Source organism: Megascapheus bottae, chromosome 1 (assembly GCF_031878675.1).
Source record: "Megascapheus bottae isolate mThoBot1 chromosome 1, mThoBot2.hap1, whole genome shotgun sequence".
Lineage (NCBI taxonomy): Eukaryota > Metazoa > Chordata > Mammalia > Rodentia > Geomyidae > Megascapheus > Megascapheus bottae.
Genome location: NC_143509.1, coordinates 75,970,661 through 75,988,923, shown reverse-complemented (window position 1 = coordinate 75,988,923; position 18,263 = coordinate 75,970,661). Strand labels below are relative to the sequence as shown.

General features: G+C 33.8%; 1 protein-coding gene across 2 annotated transcripts in view; it reads left to right on the top strand.

The window, feature by feature from the left end:
- The window catches only part of Epha6 (EPH receptor A6), a 707,005-nt gene that overhangs the window by 227,685 nt on the left and 461,057 nt on the right, over positions 1 to 18,263 (top strand). The gene's annotated exons all lie outside the window — the stretch shown is intronic.

Below are 18,263 nucleotides of genomic sequence, written 5' to 3'. Positions count from 1 at the left end.
ACACATTATATTCATTAATTTAGTGTAAGCTTTCTTATTGTTAATCACAGTTAAGGTATCTATTTTCAGCAAACTGATCCACAGCCTTCCCATCATGCTTTGCCAACCATAAAATTGAAATTTTTTCAATCACCTTTCTAATTTTAATTAAAAAATAGTTTTGTTTATCTAAAATTCTAATCCCTTTTCGTCATTAAAATTAAAACTGATTTTTGTCATCTATATGCTTAATATTGCATATATCTATAGCTGTGTGTAGTCACAATTGCTTTTAGTTTATCACATGGGCATACTCATTTATTAAAAGATTATATATGTCTAATAAATACCTCTTACTAATTTACTGCTTATGTACTGCATCTGAAATGATATTACATTTGCATAAAATCCATTAATCACTTTCCCTTTTATCTGTTACTTGGATGCAACTTCCTATCATTCTTCTGGTAAGTAAAGCAGGTAGGTTACCCTTGGCCAATTTGATAAAGATTAAAGCAATATATGTACATTCCAGTCCTGAGTCATTTAAAGTCTTCCCATGTAATCTGTGTCATGGGCTCTCATTTTCTTTTCCTACTTGGAGGAAACTCCAAAAGTAGTCTTCAAACCCTGGTGAAATATACACTGGAAGCAGTCTAGATCCTTCCATGAACACATGGAACACAGGTTTAGTGCCAATACACTGAATTATGAAATGCATAAGAAATGAATCTGTAGCTCATCAGATCAGTGAAAGTTTTTATTTATTTGTTGGAGTTATACTTGACAGATTACTTCAGATTACGAAAAGTTTTGGAGTTGTGAATAAAGTAAGAACATATGAGTTTCCTAGGACTGTATATTCATATTTTTGTACATAATTGGCAAGTAGAAAATCAGCAGAAAAAAATTGTAGGTTATAGGAATATTAAGGCATTGGTCAATGCAACTGAACTATGAATACAATAAGAACTAGAAAACAAATTCATTAACAGAAGCAGTTTTTCACTTTAATTTATTTATTGCTGTGCTGGGATTTGAACTGAATGTCTCATGCTTATTTAACTTGCTTGCTCAGCTGGTAACCAACCATTCCAGCCATTCTTTCAGCTTGGCTTTATTGATAGCTGTTGAAGAGATTTCCTGGACTTTTCTGCCTATGTTGATTTCAAATTTTGATCCTCGGGATCTCAACTTTCAGATTAACTAGAATTACAGGTATGAGCCACCAGTACTCTTCTCAATTAAATGTTATTATCGTTTCTTCAATTGCAATAGAAGATATGACATATAGAAATCAAAACACACAATACATGTAGGTGACATACTTAATAGTACAGGAGAACTTAATTTTCTCAAAAAATGTTGATGATCAATTTTCTAAGATGCTACAAGTTTCTTTCTAATTATTATCCAAACTAATTGAGAAGTGACAGTGATAGTATTCATTTCTTTGGTTTTTGCAGGTACCAAGGTATTGTGGACCACTGTTGTTTACAAGATTACATGGAATGCTTAGACATTCTAGAGACTGGAATCAAAGTGAGAAAGTCCAGTAAAATTACCAGCACTATCTTGCTGTTGAGTTGTCAGGTTGAGATTAACTGTCAGACCCAAATTATTCCAGAGAAAACAAACACATGGTGAATTGGGCAGTGGCAGAATAAAAAAGGATTGTATTTAAATGACCAAAGGCAGATGCAGCAAATTTTTCCTATTTTTCGTTGAACAACTTGAAAGTGATATGAAAAAAGTATTTATTATTTTCTACTTTTAATCATGTAGGCATATATAGATGTATGTGTGTGTGTGTGTGTGTGTGTGTGTGTGTGTGTGTGTGTAGTTTAGATACTATTCCTTATGATTATTTCTTTATATGCTGTTCAAAGCTAAATCTTCTCTTTTTATGAAGAGGCTTGGAGATGTTTAACATAAACAGAAATAAAAATAACATAAATAAATAAAACATTTCTATTACCAAAAAACGTGAAGGTCACCTATAAGAGTTTGTTGTTTGAACAAATGCTGGCAGGGATGTGGCCAGGAGGGATCACTACTACACTGTTGATGGGAGTGCAAACTTGTTCAACCACTAAGGAAAGCAGTATGGCAGTTCCTTAAAAGCTCCCCTATGACCCAGCAATTCCACTACTTGGCATTTACCAACTTGTCCAGAAACAAGGACATACTAAATCTACTAGCACAACGATGTTCGTTGCAGCACTATTTACTATAGCAAAGATATGGAACCAACCCAGATGCCCCAGTTGATGAGTGGATCAACAAGATGTGGTATTTATACACAATTCTATGCTGCAGTCAGAAAGAACAACATCACCCCATTTTTTAGGAAATGGAAAGACATAAAAAAATCATATTGAGTGAAGTAAGCCAGACTCAAAGGAACTTAGGCTCAATGGTTTCCCTCATTTGTCATAATCAGTAGAAACCTTGGGCTCTCCTAGCAGAGATCTACAATAGAACAAAACCTAGATACATAAGGCCATATAGTATGACGCTAAAGGAAAGGACCTTCAGGATATAGAAACAAAAGCCATATAATGAATGATTGTTGTCCTTACTATGCTATCTCTCATCTCTTTTGCTGTCCCTTGATTATCTCATATTGTTACAGTATTTCACCTTGTTATCTGATGTATTGTATATATGCTTATTTGGTTATTTGAAATAGATAGGGAAGGGGGAAAACAAGGTGAGGAATGGGGGTGGGTAGAGGGATATGGGGAACAAGACATAAGAAAGGGTATCAATATTTGTGAAGCAATGCATCTTCTATCTGATGAATATAAAGTAACCCTTCTATTAATTACAATAAAAATATATGGAAAAGAAGAGTTTGTTGTTTTATGATGAATCATATCTGTGAATAAAGAGACATTTTGTAATTTACTGTAACTTATAATTCTAATTTATAATTCTGGACACAATTTCTCTGATTTGTGTTCTTTTACTACAGTAGGTGGAATATCCTAGCTATATTTTTGTTGTCAAGTTCTAATAGTACATTTTAAACATTGAAATTATTTAATCCCAAATATAGACACTAAAAAAATATAATACCCAGAAAAGTTAACAATTAGAACATATTAGAATTACTGGTGAACTTTTTAGATATTTAGTCTTGCCACTTATAAAGGAAGATTCAAAGAAACCAAAAACCTTTTTCTAAAATACTTCTATAGCGATCATAGATTCAATACAACAAAATCTATCACCAGAATTACTCCTTTGTGGATCCATGTGTCCATTGCATAATTTTCAAGTGATATTCTATTTCCAAATAAAAGAAAACAGATATTTGATATTTGATGGAATGTTGACTAATTATTTTGTCAATAGTGTGTGATAACCCCAAAGGTTCCTCTTATATCTCATAATATATGTATATATATGCTTCTAAGTTATCTCTACTTCATTAGCATACTTTTACCTCTTGGCTAACATATAGCCTCCACTTCAATGGCACACTGAAGCATCAAGTTTCTTCTTGAAGGTGTGTCTTCTATTAACATAAATCGGCATTTTGCTTATTAGAAGTTAGTGGAATCACAAAGATTTAATTTTTCTGCAATAATGTTCCTTCATCATTAAAATTAATCTGTGGTTTTGTAAGAGAATAAATAAATTAGCAAAAACATATATTCCTAAGTTAATTGCAAAAGGTCTATGCAATGTGTTACTCTCTTACCTTCATCTTCTTTGGAATATAGTGTTCATTCATTCATGGCATCCATTCCACGTCTAACCAGTTTTTCTGTGGAATATTCTTTGACATGTAGATTGAAATAATTTTCTTCACAATTGTTTAGGAGATACCATTTCACCCTTGGAACTCTTTCACCTCTTTTCTTTGACCTGTGTATTTGCTTGATCAATAAAATATGTCAGAAGTGACACCCAGTACTGCTGTGATGAGATTTTCAAAAGTTTTACACCCTTTAATCAGGGGATTTGGAGTTCCCTTCTGGAGATCCTGAGCTACCATAAAAGACACTCTCACACTCCATTACCTTTTTGCCACCTGCAGATAATTCTCTCAAGAGTAGCATATGAGCCTTTCCCTCCAGTTACCCACATCAAGATTGTAGATGTGTGCGTGAATCTCACACTGTGAGGTCAACCTTCTTTCAGACATCTAACAGGCAAGCTCGATCGTGCTACACTGAGCAAGCTTTGCTAAACTGAGCCTCAGTCAACCTCATTTACTATGAGGAATTCAGTCATATTATGATTGAAATTTGAAGACTCTTAGCTTGGAGGATAGTAGTTTATGATAACATCGAGGTAAACAAGTCCTAAATTTTCATATATGGTACATAATGAGAAGATGCTAAAATCATACATATATCTATTTATAGCATACATGGTAATTAGAAACATATCTACCCATGACTCATAAAGCATATCCATGAACATCACCCTTTATTTTTTACCTATTAAAAGTAATAAACAGAACATTATCCATTTTAGCTTTTATAAATGCTTAGTACAATTTTAAAAAACTAATTTTCAGTAATTTACATATATAAAACAAATCTCTGAATTAAATACAGGTCAACTTTTTTTGAGATGTTAATAGACATTTCAATTTGTTTACTTATTATTGTCAGGATACTAAATGGCTCAGTGTGTAGAAGTCCGCCTCAGTTGATCAAATATTACTTAAAAAGTGCACCAGACTTGTAGCATTTTCACTCATCTCTCCATGGATTTCAAGTTCTCAGAATATCTCTTGAACCTAAATCCCAGGGTCACAGACATACTACAAATATCACTGTGGTGTCTCCAAAACCAGCAGTGAGCAAGCTTGGCGTACCATCAGTAAACTTCAGTGAACATGTTCTGTCTCTCACATTCCCCTTTCACATCACATCTGTTTGTTTCTATTTCTCTACAGCTTTACAGAGTTGCACAGGGCTGGTAAAAATCTGGGTGCATGTTTTTCCAAAGTTGACAAATTATATTAAACTATAAAACACCTTATTTGAGCTGGGCACTGGTAGCTCATGCCTAGCTACTTAGGAGGCTGAGATCTGATGATCAATTCAAAGCCAGCCCTGGCATAAAAGTCCATGAGACTCTTATCTCCAATTAACTACCTGAAAACTGGAAGTAGTTCTTTGGCTCAAGTAGTAGAGAATTTGCCTTGAGCTGAAGAACTCAGGGAAAAGGCCTGGCCCAGAGTTCAAGGCCCACACAACAACAACGAAAAAACCCACCTCGTTTGAGATCTAAGTCCTCTTTTTATTGGCACTATATGAGCACATTAACTAAATCAGCATAAAATCCCATACCCACATTCTGTTATACAACACGTTTGTCATTTTTTAGTATTTTTGTAGCTGTTTCACTTGATATTCTCAGTTACTTCACTTTCTATTTGTATGTTCTCTTTATATTCTCAGTGCTTTCATATGAACTTTGGGCTAAAGGGCTCCAAACTGTATAAAATTTTACAGGATATTGTATTATAAAGTTTTGTTCCATCATTCCCATTAGAAAATATTTTATGGAAAAGCTATGACTCTCTTTGACAGTTTTACAAGTTTCCTAATGGACATAAAGGAATATTGATTGACTTTTAAAAGTATTCGTTATTTAAAGATACTACTAAATGAGTTTAAATGACTTAACTAATGTTGACAATTAGTACTTGGAGGAAGAGCTTACTTTAGAGCATTGAAAACCATTATGAGATTCCGATCTGAAGCTCTGTGGTCCAGTGCTTGCCTAGCATGTGCAACATCCTAAACTCTATGACCAAAAAATACTGGTGGATGTAAGTAAGAATGAACATATATGTTCTTTCTTTTTCATCTGACAAATGATTAGATTTACTAAAACACTTGGTTTCAATTCCTATAAAAGTCCAAGTCACTCAAGAGCCAGAAATTAAGTTTCCAATGGAGTATGAAAGCTAAAGCTCTGGGTATATAGTTACATCTCCTGCTAATTAATGGATTTTTTTCAATAATAAAGTTTTTGGGAAACACAATTTACCAAGAAAATGCATGCTTTCCAGGGAATGACAGTTGCATATACATCTCAGATCCGACTGGACAGTAACCTTCTAAAAGAATTACTTGAGGTATTTCACTGTTCCATCTGCTGCTGTCTCTGGTCATATCTTCAGAAATTCTTATGCTCATGTATTATTTAATGGCATGGATGTGTCAGAGAAATGTGAATTTGTCCTTGGCTGATTTTATAGCTATGGAAACATCATAGAGTATATGTAAATAAATCAGGACAGCAAAAATGTAACTAGGCAGTATAATCTTATGGGGCCTCTGTTGACCTGTCATTGATTATAATATCATATGTCTTTCATAAATATATATGAAATATACAGAGCAATGAAATATAGAGGGGGAATAAATTAAATTAGTGGTTGTTCCCGGCTGGAGGGAAAGTGATATAGACAGTGCTTGTTGTAGATCTCAGATTTTGTTTTAGTATGATAATAATGTTCTAAAGTTAGGTTTGGGGAATGGTTATGTACAACTTTGTAAATATGAAAAGGATCTTGAAAATTGTACTGCTTGTTTTATTATTGAATGTTCTCTTACCATATATAAGTATTTCAATAAAATTGTTAAAATAAATGTACATACTTATATGTTCATTTATTTATTTGCCAGCACTGGAGCTAGAACTCAGGGCCTTATTATCTTGCTTGTCTGTTTTGCCCACAACTGGCATTCTACCATTTCAGCCATAATCCCCATTGAAACTCTTTTACTGATTAAATAGAGATGAGTCTCTAAATGATTTTGAATTGTGATTCTCAGATCTCAGCCTCCTGAGTAGCTAGGAGCTACCAACATCTGATAATATTTTTCACATTCCTTACAGGGCAGTTATTTTTAAATTTAGGAAAGTTTTTAGTACAGTGCCAGGATATAAAAGGAATAATTGGAAAGAATAAATAAAAAATCATGCAGATGGCAACAATCAGACTTCTTTAGTAAAAGAAAAACCTATAAACTGCACACACAATAGGTTGAATTAAAAAAAAAATAAGGAAGACTCCATGAAAAAATTCAGGACGGTATTATGAGAGGAAGTAATATTTGAATTTTCCTCCTAGGTTTTTCATAATGAACATTTTAGATAGGTTCATGAAGGCATGACTTTGGAAGATGTAATTGTTTGATGGGATTGAAGTTCTACCATGTGATTCACAGATGTCCTCTGGATAATTCCTCTGTTGTAGTTGAGCATTACATAGTGAAGGGACTTATATTTTGATAAAGAAGTAAAGACTCCTTTTTTATGAAATTGGGCAGCATAGATTAGGGGCAACACATTGTACTCACAAAACTTGTATTAATCCTATGTGGCATTTAAAAACAAATAAAAATAATTTACAAAGAAGGAAAAATAAAAATCACGAGTTTTTTTAAAATTATGTTTGTTCAGTGTAAAGTCTTCATTGAAAGAAGTAAGATTAGCAGTGGAATGGTGGCTCATGACTGTAATTCTAGCTACTCAGGAGATCTGAGATGTATGACTCTAAGCCAGCCCAAGCTGGTTGGTATATCACCAATAAACTTTCAAAAAAGTTGAAAGTAAAGCTGTGACTCAAGTGGTAGAGAGCTGGATTTAAGCAAGAGAAGCAGCATCCAAGTCCTGTTTTCTAGCCCCAAAGCAACCAAGAATAAAAAGGGGTGGTGGGAATCAATACCACAATGATCATGGAAGAAATATTCCTTTATCCTCTGAGGAAAAATGAGACACTGATTCAAACCAATAACATAGACTGCAGTAGTAGATCTGTTCAACACTTAACAGATGAAAAACTCCCCAAAGCTTCATTTAGGGAATAACATGACAAGTACTTCATTCAAATGTCTGGGATCAAAGTCTTCTATATTAACTAAGTGATGAGGTTGGCGTTATAATGAAAACCAGTCATGAAAATTCATCTTTTGGTGTCATTATATCTCCCACTTGCCTTGATCATCCGAGTTTGTCAAAACTTGATGATGGGATAAATGAGAGGCCGGCTCATTTTATCTGGCCTTCTCAAACTATTTAGTTCTACCTGGATTCCTGCTTTATTCCTACTGCCTTTCATTAACTATCTCATGAGAGTTGTTGATTCCTTTGCTCTTTATTCTTTTTTCAAGATTGTGTTGGTTTCTTATTGTCTTTTGAACTAAGTTTATACTTTCCTGCTTTTCATAAATGGAAGAAATTCTCTTCCCCTAGATCCAATCCACTAAGTTCTTTAAAACTGACAGCCTTATGGCTGTTCGACACAATGTTCTTAAGAGTTCTAACCATTGTGTGAAGTGTTCCCTGTATTGTTTTTGCTCTGGATTACAATATCCAATATCATTCAGAGTCTGTTTCTTGACCATGTCTACCATGAAGATTTTCTTGATCTGATGTATGTAGAAATCAGTTTGAAGAATAAGGATAGAAAGTGCTACATGATTTATCATATAGTCAATATTATCTTTTGTTCTTCATTGTTTTCTGGTACTTTATTTGCCCATGGGGCTTTAACTTCATTTAAATCTAAGGATTATATTCTAGGCTGTTTCTTTTCAAGGGAATTTATTTGTTGTATATTTTAAACATTTTATTTTAAAGCTGATATTTTTTTGATTTCCAAATAAAACTGCATGAACTTTTTTAAGTGCCAGAGCTGTTATTGTGTATAAGAGACCTAAGTTGTCTTCACTAAATTTGGCCTTATTCAAAACATAGCAGGATACCTTTGCTTGTCTCTGAAACCTTTATAATTCTAGCTGGCACTTCCCATATCATGCAGTGCAGAACTAGGTAAATTGCATAGTAGGTAAAAGCCATCACAGTGTTACCCCCATGGGAAGTGGTAGGAAAGAAGTGTTAGAGGAAAGGCCATGGAAAGCACAGTAGGAAAGGGGACACAGTATGCTGGTTATTCTCAGATGTAAAAGCCAACTAGATGGCAAGTGGTTCCATTTAAAAATCAATCCGAATAGGCCAACATATCTTAGTCAGCATGAATCATTGATATTTGCAGATTTTATTCATTGAAACTCTAGTATGGGATTGAAAAAAGAGTGGTAAATAGTGTTCAGGATAATGGCTCATATAGACTTTGTCTGTGAATTTCTTTAATATATAACCAGAACACATTCCTAAGAGAAAGGCAGAATATAGGAAAATAGTATAATATTTGGCTCATGTTTGTGTGATACTTTATTATATGTCATTATTGACTCACAGTATCTAAGAGATGAAAGTACTGTTTTCAGTTGAGTTTTCTTTGTTTTGCATGTGTATGCAGGTCTTCACAGGACTGTTTTTTAAATGATTCTCCTACTCCATATTTAACTCTAGCAGAGATCACAACCTGAGACAATAACCAGGCAAAGAATGACTGAAAGTAAGGTCCAATTCATATGGAAAAATCTCATTCCTAAATAATTTTGATATGGTGTGCAAAGAATGTCAATTGCTACTATTAAACTGTTTGGGACCTTGTTTAAACCCCCCTTTCCCTTATACTTCCAGCTATTTTTAGAAATTTCCAGAGATTAAATTAAAGGTGTTTGGGGGACTTTCCCATAACTACAATGTTGCAAACAATATTCTCCTGATTTGCTGACTTCCCATGTTGTTTAAGGCTGTGGTGGACATCAATATTAGGATATATTACCCTGACCTTGCAAAGCTACAGAACCTGCTGGATACCGATGGCTCATGCCAACAATCTTAGCTACTCAAGAGGTGAAGACTTTAAGGATTGTGGTTTGAAGCCAACACAAGGCATGAAAGTCTGTGAAACTCTTATCTCCAATTAAACAAAAAGCTGGCAGTGGACTGTAGCTCAAGTGGAAAGCACTAACCTTGAGTATAGAGACTAAGGATAGTGTCAAGAGCCCAAGTTCAAGCCTGACAAGAAAAATTAAAAAGAAAGAAAGCATAACACACAAAAACTGTACAGGAATTGAATATAGTTTAACTGGAATGACAGATGGCCAGTCATGTCTATACCCTTTTCTTTGTGGTAATACACTTAGATTCTTGATTTATTTCCATATGTTTTCTATTATGATTTAAGATGCTGAAAAGCAATAGTCAAGAATTATCTGATTTAGAATGCAAACATTTGCTGAGTGAATGAGTATCTCTAAGCATGTCTGCTCAGCCAAAATTATGCTGTGTTCGCCTTTCCTTGGATGAGTTCTTTTCCTGGAGTAAGTTTCTGAAACATAAATATACCACTTTTATTTATCTCCTTATAAATACAGATAATTCAGATTAAGACCAGTGTTAAGTGTAAGGTAGAATACACTATATTTATAATTTGCTTTAATTCCCTTATACAGGGAAAGAATAGCTTGGTTATGGCCTCAAATATGCAGCTTTATGAACATTTTCTAGGTACCTCTTTAAAGAAAGTTAGATAAGTAAAAAAGTGGAAGATAGGAAGATAGTGAGAACTGCTGAAATTTTAGCTTTTATAAAGTACAGAGGAGTTTGTTTGGTTTTTACTATGTATTGGCAGAATAGGATAAGAGCAAAATCATGAAGGTCAGAGACTTTGGAAATGGAAAGGTTAGATGTGTGCCATCCAAGGACAGGATACTATGACAAATACGACTGCTACAGCTGATCAAATGAATCCTATATTTTAAAGAAGACAAACAAAAAGTCATAACTGAAATATTTAATGATATTGGTAATCCTACTCTAATCTCTCAACTGAAGCCAAAATCATTTGAGATCATTGGTGCTTGTGGATAGAGAAGTCACCATGTCAAGCAAGACTTAAAATCAATAGAAATGAAATTCTAGGACAGATGAAGGAAAATTGAAGCATCTTTTATCGTATTTCTTACAAAAGGAAGATATAATTACAATAATGAATACCACACAATAGGTATAAATAACAATAAAAGTGGTGTAAGAAAATAAACTAGCCTTAAAACAAGCTTTAGCCCTTTCAATCATGTAGTTCATATAATCCTTATTTTCAGCCTTATACATAAAAAGAGATAAATTTATTCTTTCCCACTTGCAATAAGATGACTAAAATATTGGTAAGTAATGAGTGAGGGATGAGTATAAATTACTCTGACATAGGTTTATTTTTTAAATTTAAACTCAATACATTTTATATTTTAATGTAACTTAATGCTTTTAAATATATTTCCTCCTGAAAATCTTTTGTTCTATGGAAAATAAAAAAATTTTCACCAATCCTGGAGCTTGAACTCAGGTCCTGGGCACTATCTTTGAGCTTTCTCAAGGGTTGCACCACAGGAAAGTTCTACATTTATATATGGATTATTATTGCTGCTGAAAATAACCAAAGCACCACTTCTGGCTTTTTCTGTGTGTGTAGTATGAGAAATCAAACCTAGAGCTTCATGCGTGCTAGGTGAGCACTCTACCATTAGGCAACACTCACAGCCCCCCCCTATTTTTTTAACTACATATTTAACTATATATTTTATCATGGCTGTTCAGGTGATACACAAAGGGTTACAGTTATATGAGTTAAGTACTGAATGCATTTCTTTTCGAACCAAATTTCTTCTTTCTTCACCCTCTCCAGGTTTTTCCCTCCCATTCTCCCATACAAGATGTATAGTTCATTTTCTACATGGTGTCTAGTTACATTCATACTTCCCTGATGAAATGTTGTTTCTTAGAGCACTCTTCTGGGATGATTCTAGGTATCAACCCCCAGTCACTCAAATAAATGAGTCGGAAATCAGACTCAATTTCAAATGTCGTTTCTGATTCATTTCATTTTTGAAAGGCTATTTCTTCTACCATACATATTCTTCTAGCTTCTGGATACTATTGTTTTCATTTTAAGAACCTAGAAAAGTCAGATCACTATTTTAAGTCTTCCATTAAAAGGTAATTGAAAAACAGATAATCCAACTTGCTTGTAGTCTTACTGAGATTATACCAGTGTATGATATTATAATTTGTAGAAAATATTAAGAATATAGTATATATCCATATTTGGTTATTTGAAATCAGATAGGGAAGGATGGAAAACAAGATAAGGGGTGGGGGTGGGGGAAGGTAAATGGGGACCAAGACATGAGAAAGTGTATCAATGTTTGTGAAGTAATGCATCTTCTGTTTGGTGAATATTACAATAATTACAATAAAAATATATGAAAACAAGAATATGAAATAATATCTATAACATTTTAAAATATGGTAGTGAGAAAATGAACTTCTTTTTTGCCAGTATTGGTCTTGACCTCGGGATCTGAGCACTGTCCTTAGACTATCTTGACGCTAGAGCTCTACCACTTGAGCCTCAACACCATTTGTGGCTTTTTTCTATGTATGTGGTACCTAGGAATCAAACCTAGGTCTTTGTGCATGCTAGGCAAGCACTCTACCACTAGGCCAAACTCCCCGCCGAGCTTCTTTGTTTTTACTTGATCAATTTTTATTGTCTTTAAGTAGTTGTACAATGGAGATGCCATGTATCAAAGCAGTTTATGAAGACAGTGTGTTTTGGTCAGTGTTATTCCCTTTAACATTCTTACTGCCTCCCACTTAAGTCTACCTTTTCCCTTACTTTTCTTAATTTTTGTCCTATGTATCCTGAATTTTATTTACTGCATTCTCTCTTTCCTCCCTTTATTTGTCTTCATTTGTCCCTTTGGCGCATACTCCCTTTTGGACATACGTACATGTACATTTCTGGTGTCGATTTTGTTGGTCTTTGACCTAGTCATTCTTAACAGAATGTACTGTGTGAGCTCTCCACAAAGTCAGGTAATGCATTTGTGATCACTTGCACATTGGCCAACAGTGTTTACTTATAGATTTATAGATACATTCTATCCACTACAAATGAAGCAAACCATATAACCTTTGTTTCTCTGGATTGGGTTTGTATCATTCAATATAATTTTTCCCAAGCCTTTATATTTCATTGCATGATACCCTCCTTCCTATCTGTTACTTCTATTTTCTATCTTTCTCTCCTTTACTTACATTTTCTTGATGCATTTGTTCATAAAGGGTATTTGGACTGATTCCATATCTTGGCTATAGGGAAAAGTGCTACAATGAACAAGGTTGCATTAAAATCATCAGCACAATGAAGCTTATTTCTCTGGAGATTTTTTTTAATTGAGAGGCTTTGAGAAAAAGATTTAGAGAGATATTTAAATATGAGGATACACCTTAATGAGTAGTAGCAGCCTCTCCTCACCCCTTTTTGGAATATAATATTATAGTTTGATAGAATGAATTACTGGGGTTGTACAGTATCTGTAACTTTTTGTGGAAACTACCTAAAACTTAGGCAAATGTTCAGCTCTGATTCATACATCTTGAGGACAGACTTAGAGGTTATTTTCAGCAGCAACAATAATCCATATACAAATGTAGAACTTTGTGTGGGAAAAATGGTTTTATTCGTGAAGTTTTTCTTTGCTTGTTATAAAATATGCCCTGTGAATTGAGTTCTCAAGATCTATTATTGTGGTGTTCATTTGTTGTGAGTGAATTTTTTTAAAATTGTATTTGACATGTACCTAGTTAAGTACTTGTTTTCAGCTTTTAGCATAATAAGCAATATGTGCTATCATAGCTTCAATTTTTCTGCCAAGTAGAGAGTGACAGCTGTGTGGCAATATGCAATGCATATTTTCATCTACAGATAAATTGGAAGGAAGGAAAAACAGCTTCTGGGTGGGCAGGTCACCATTTCTTAAATGAATCGTTAAAATTATATTTTTCCCTAGAAACAAAAATGTAATTGCTTTTCTGGTTAGATGCACACTGAAAGGCCTTATTTATATTATTGTAACATATTTTCTCTCAATTTATAACTTTCCCAAGATCCTTTGGAATTTTTCATTTCTGCAACCCTTCTCCAGTCAAGCAATGCACACTTACTGAATTACAGAGCTTCAGGAATTCTGTGCATATTTATCCCTGAAGGAAAGAATTGCTTAGTACATAGCCCTGTAAGAGAGAAAGAGAAACCTCAATCTTCTACATCCATCTGATTGGCAAGGAAGCCGTTGAAACTAAGTGTACTATCACCTACGTGCAGACTGAAGAAAGGTTACAGTCTTGACTGAGTATTATAAAGTGTTATATTTTAAACTCATTTCAAAGTGGAATCCCAATAGCATTACTTATAATTTTAAAGTTTGCAATTTTGTATGTTTGTCTTACCTTAAATACAACTAGCCATCTCCATCATTGTGAATGTGTCCCACCTATACTACCACATTGACTTTTAGTGCCAGTCCTCAAAACTTGAGAATTCATCCCCAGTGTTTTATTATTTTTTTAAATTTTATTGTCAGGGTAATGTATAGAGGGGTTATAGTTACATTTATTAGGTAGTGGGTACATTACTTCTCACACATTGATATCCCTTCTCATGTTTATGTTCCTGTTTCCCTCCCCACACTCTCTCCCAATCATCTTGTCCTCCTAAATCCTTCCCTATTTCAAATAAACAAGCTTGTATACAATACACCGAGTATATGTGATTATAGCATTCATTTTATGATGTGCATGAATAACAAGGAGGAAATCTATATCTTGTCATGCTTTCATTTGCTTTTGCATACATGGTATTCTTAATATTCTATTTTGTATAAATACCTTGCCTAACTGCTTGTGCCACTAGAGCTTTTACTTATTTATTTATTTATTTATTGTATTTGGTATGCTAGCCTGACTGTTTTGTAATTTAAAACAAAGCAATGGCTAATGAATCCTTTGATATGCTGAGTAAATTGAATGCTACCTTGGAACTAGGTGCATTGTCGCTGATGATTAGTAGTGTAACATTTAGGCCTAGCTAGCCTAAATATTAGATTTAGAGGTAGAGAAGTGAATAAATCCTGTAGGTTCCCAAATTGACAAGTTATGGATATAAGGTACATGTTTCATCTTATTTGAACAGCTTCTCTTTTGCTCCAAAGTGAGCTGAAGAGCTTAGCTCTGTTACTGTGGCTGTCAGAACTATTACAGCTGAGTTCACGAAGCCTTGTTCCTTAAAAGAGACCCATTGGCCTACTAACACATTATTGCACCCAGAGAGATGCCTCCTTGGCAACATTCCAGCCAGGAGTAATCTCAGTTTTATGCACTTACTCTGTTTCTCTCTGTCTCTTCTCCAAGAGTTTCTGTATTTATTTTAGGGATTTTTTTTCCTACAAAAATGCACTCTTTAATGTGTACAAGATAAATTCATCACTAAAATATATGGGGAATTTATCCACAGAGGTATATACTGATTTTTCTTATTTCTTCTTGCACTATTACATATTTTTCCTTCCCTTCCTTCTTTTCTTGCCTTCCTTCCCCCATCCTGTTTCCCTTTCCTTCCTTCCCTTATTTCTCTCTTTCTTTCTTTATTCCCTTCTTTCGTCTTTCTGTCTTTCTTTCTGTCTTTCTTTCTTTCTTTCTTTCTTATTCCTTCCTTCCTTCCTTTCTTCCTTCCATCCTTCCTTCCCCTCTTTCTCTCTCTCTCTCTCCCTCCCTCCCTCCCTCCCTCCTCCTCCCTCTCTCCCTCCCTCCCACTCTCTCTCTCTCTCTCTCTCTCTCTCTCTCTCTCTCTCTCTCTCTCTCTCTCTCTTTCATTTCTTTCTCTTGCGTGCTTACTTGCTCGCTTGCTACATAGGCAGGTTGGCTTAAACTTCTGTGTTACCAGGTCTGCCTTGAGTATATTTCTTAATAACTTAGAACACAGACTTAGCCCTTCTTAAATATGTCTAGTAGAATAATGATTCAAAGATGTGTTCTTTTTTCAGTTATAACAGCCATATACTCTAAATATACTATTTATGCATAGCTATGTTTATAAGAGATATAATAAGGAATCTATCATTTCATTTAGACATTATTTATAGACATTCTTTTTTTGTGATGTGGGTGGCAGAAAAGCTATTAGTTTTAGTTGGGGTATCCTAAGACAGATGGCCAATTTCTGATCACTGTGAGGAGGTGATTACTATGTCTATTGTAGCATCTGCCACCATTATCCTAGTCATTCAGAACACAGAAATAAAAATTGAATTTAGAAAAATGTAACATTATTCCAGAAGATTGGCTGATGAACTATGTGTTTTTCTCTCTATAATTCCTGTCAGATCTTTGTTCAACATTATTAATATGTGTTAGTGGTTAGTGTTACATCAACTACTTCTAGTGAAAAAAACTCTAAAAATTGTATACAAATCATCTAATGACAAAAAATTTATGCATTGGTATGATAATAGCCTATATGTAAATATTTTGAATCTCATCTATAAATGTGGCTGCTTTCACTTTTACAATAGTTAGTTGACTAATAAGTTTCCTCATTATTATGACAAAATAAAATCCTATCACATATAAAGTATCAGCAAATGGGAATGGAAATGATGGATTTGCTCAAAGTTCACTGTATGCATATATGAAAGTTTACAATGGAAACCTCCCCATTTTAAAAATGTATACTTATTCAAAAATAAAAGACCAAACCATCTGCTTATATTATCATTCTTACCATTTTACAATTACAGAGGTATTTTTGGTGACTCTAGTTTTGACAGAATTTTATTTTCAAGTGGTCTCTTTCAATAAGTGTAAATAAATGATATCTAATAGACACCTAGAGCCTTTTGTTTAATATACTTTCAGCATTCCTACATAGAGCCTGTAGCTTTTTATAACTTTCTTCATTCACTAGGTTTATTTTAATTTGCTCTAAGAACTTCTCACCTGCCCCTGGCCACTTCTATTCTCTACTTTTATGACTCAATTTTGAATATTCTACATATAAGTAATATGATACAGAACTTATCTTTACTTGCCTCGATTATTTCCATTTTAATATTCCTCTGTTCATCCATGTTGTTGCAAATGACAGGATGAGTTAAAACACCCCACTGTTGATGTATGTCCAGTCATTCTTTGATCCAACATGCCTAAGTTGATTCCATATTTTATTGACAGATAGAAGTGTAGCCTTAAACATGGGATTTCAGAATTCTCTATGACATACTAATTTAATTTCTTTTGGCATTTGCTCAGATATGAAATATTTGATAACAGAGAAGTTGTATTTTTAACTTTTTTGAATAACCTTTAAAACTATTTTCCATAATAAGTGTGTTGGTTTAATTCATAACAATTATCATTTCATTTGCATTTTTTAAAAATTTATTTGTTTATTCTTTTTTCTTTTTGATGGTACTTGGGCTTTACATTAAATCTTCCCACTGTTTTTAGGCCCCTATCATATTTCAATAAAATGTTCTGGCCTTTACCTCTCATTCTCTTGGACACTGGAGTCCAGTGTTTACCCAGGGGCACCTAGACCATGGTTTATAAACCATTCTTGCTATAGCTAGGAGAACATGCATATTCAAAGATAGCAGACTTTTTCAAATGAGATGGAGTTTAATCAACTTCTTTACCTTAATTTTCTTGGAATTGGGATTGTCTTAATGTCAGTTTTCCATGTATCATGGATAACAAGATTATATCCCTATGAGCAGTTTCAAGTTAAGATATGAGTCCCCCACATATTTTTTCCTAGAATGGCCTACATTTCAATCCTTCTAAAACTCGAATGTTTGAGTAACTAGGATTCCAGGCATGATCCAATAGTGCCCAGATAATGACTGTTCATCAATAAGTAATAGTGAAGTAGAAGGTAAAAAAGAATTAGCAGCAAAGAGAATTAAAAAAGTAATCCATATTTGGAAAAAATAGAGATCTATACAGTACCTTAATTCATCATGAAGGTACCAAAGCATTATACCCAAATTAATATTGATAATGATTACATTCATCAAAACAGTTTAAATGTGACTCATTAAATTTGTATTTCAAAGCAGCTGTAATTGTGTTTATAAGAGAAGTTAAATTATTTAATTGATAGATTCTGGAAATAAGACCCACACTCTGGTCCAATTTCTGTAATCTTTCAAAAAAACAATGACTTTTGTATTTTTCAAGGTAAAAAATTCTGCTTAAAAACTTATATGAATTCAAAGGAACATAGGCTCAATGGTTTCACCTCATTTGTCATAATCAGTAGAAACCTTGGGCTCTCCTAGCAGAGATTTGCAATAGAGCAAAACCTAGATACATAAGGCCATACATTAGAACACTAAATGAAAGGACCTCTAGGATATAGAAACAAAGCCATATAATGAGTGATTGTTGTCCTTAATGTACTATGTTATCTCTCTTCATTTGCATTTTTGCCAACAATTTTATTTAAATTCTAAATTGATCATTTTAAAGTAGTTAAGCAATATCTC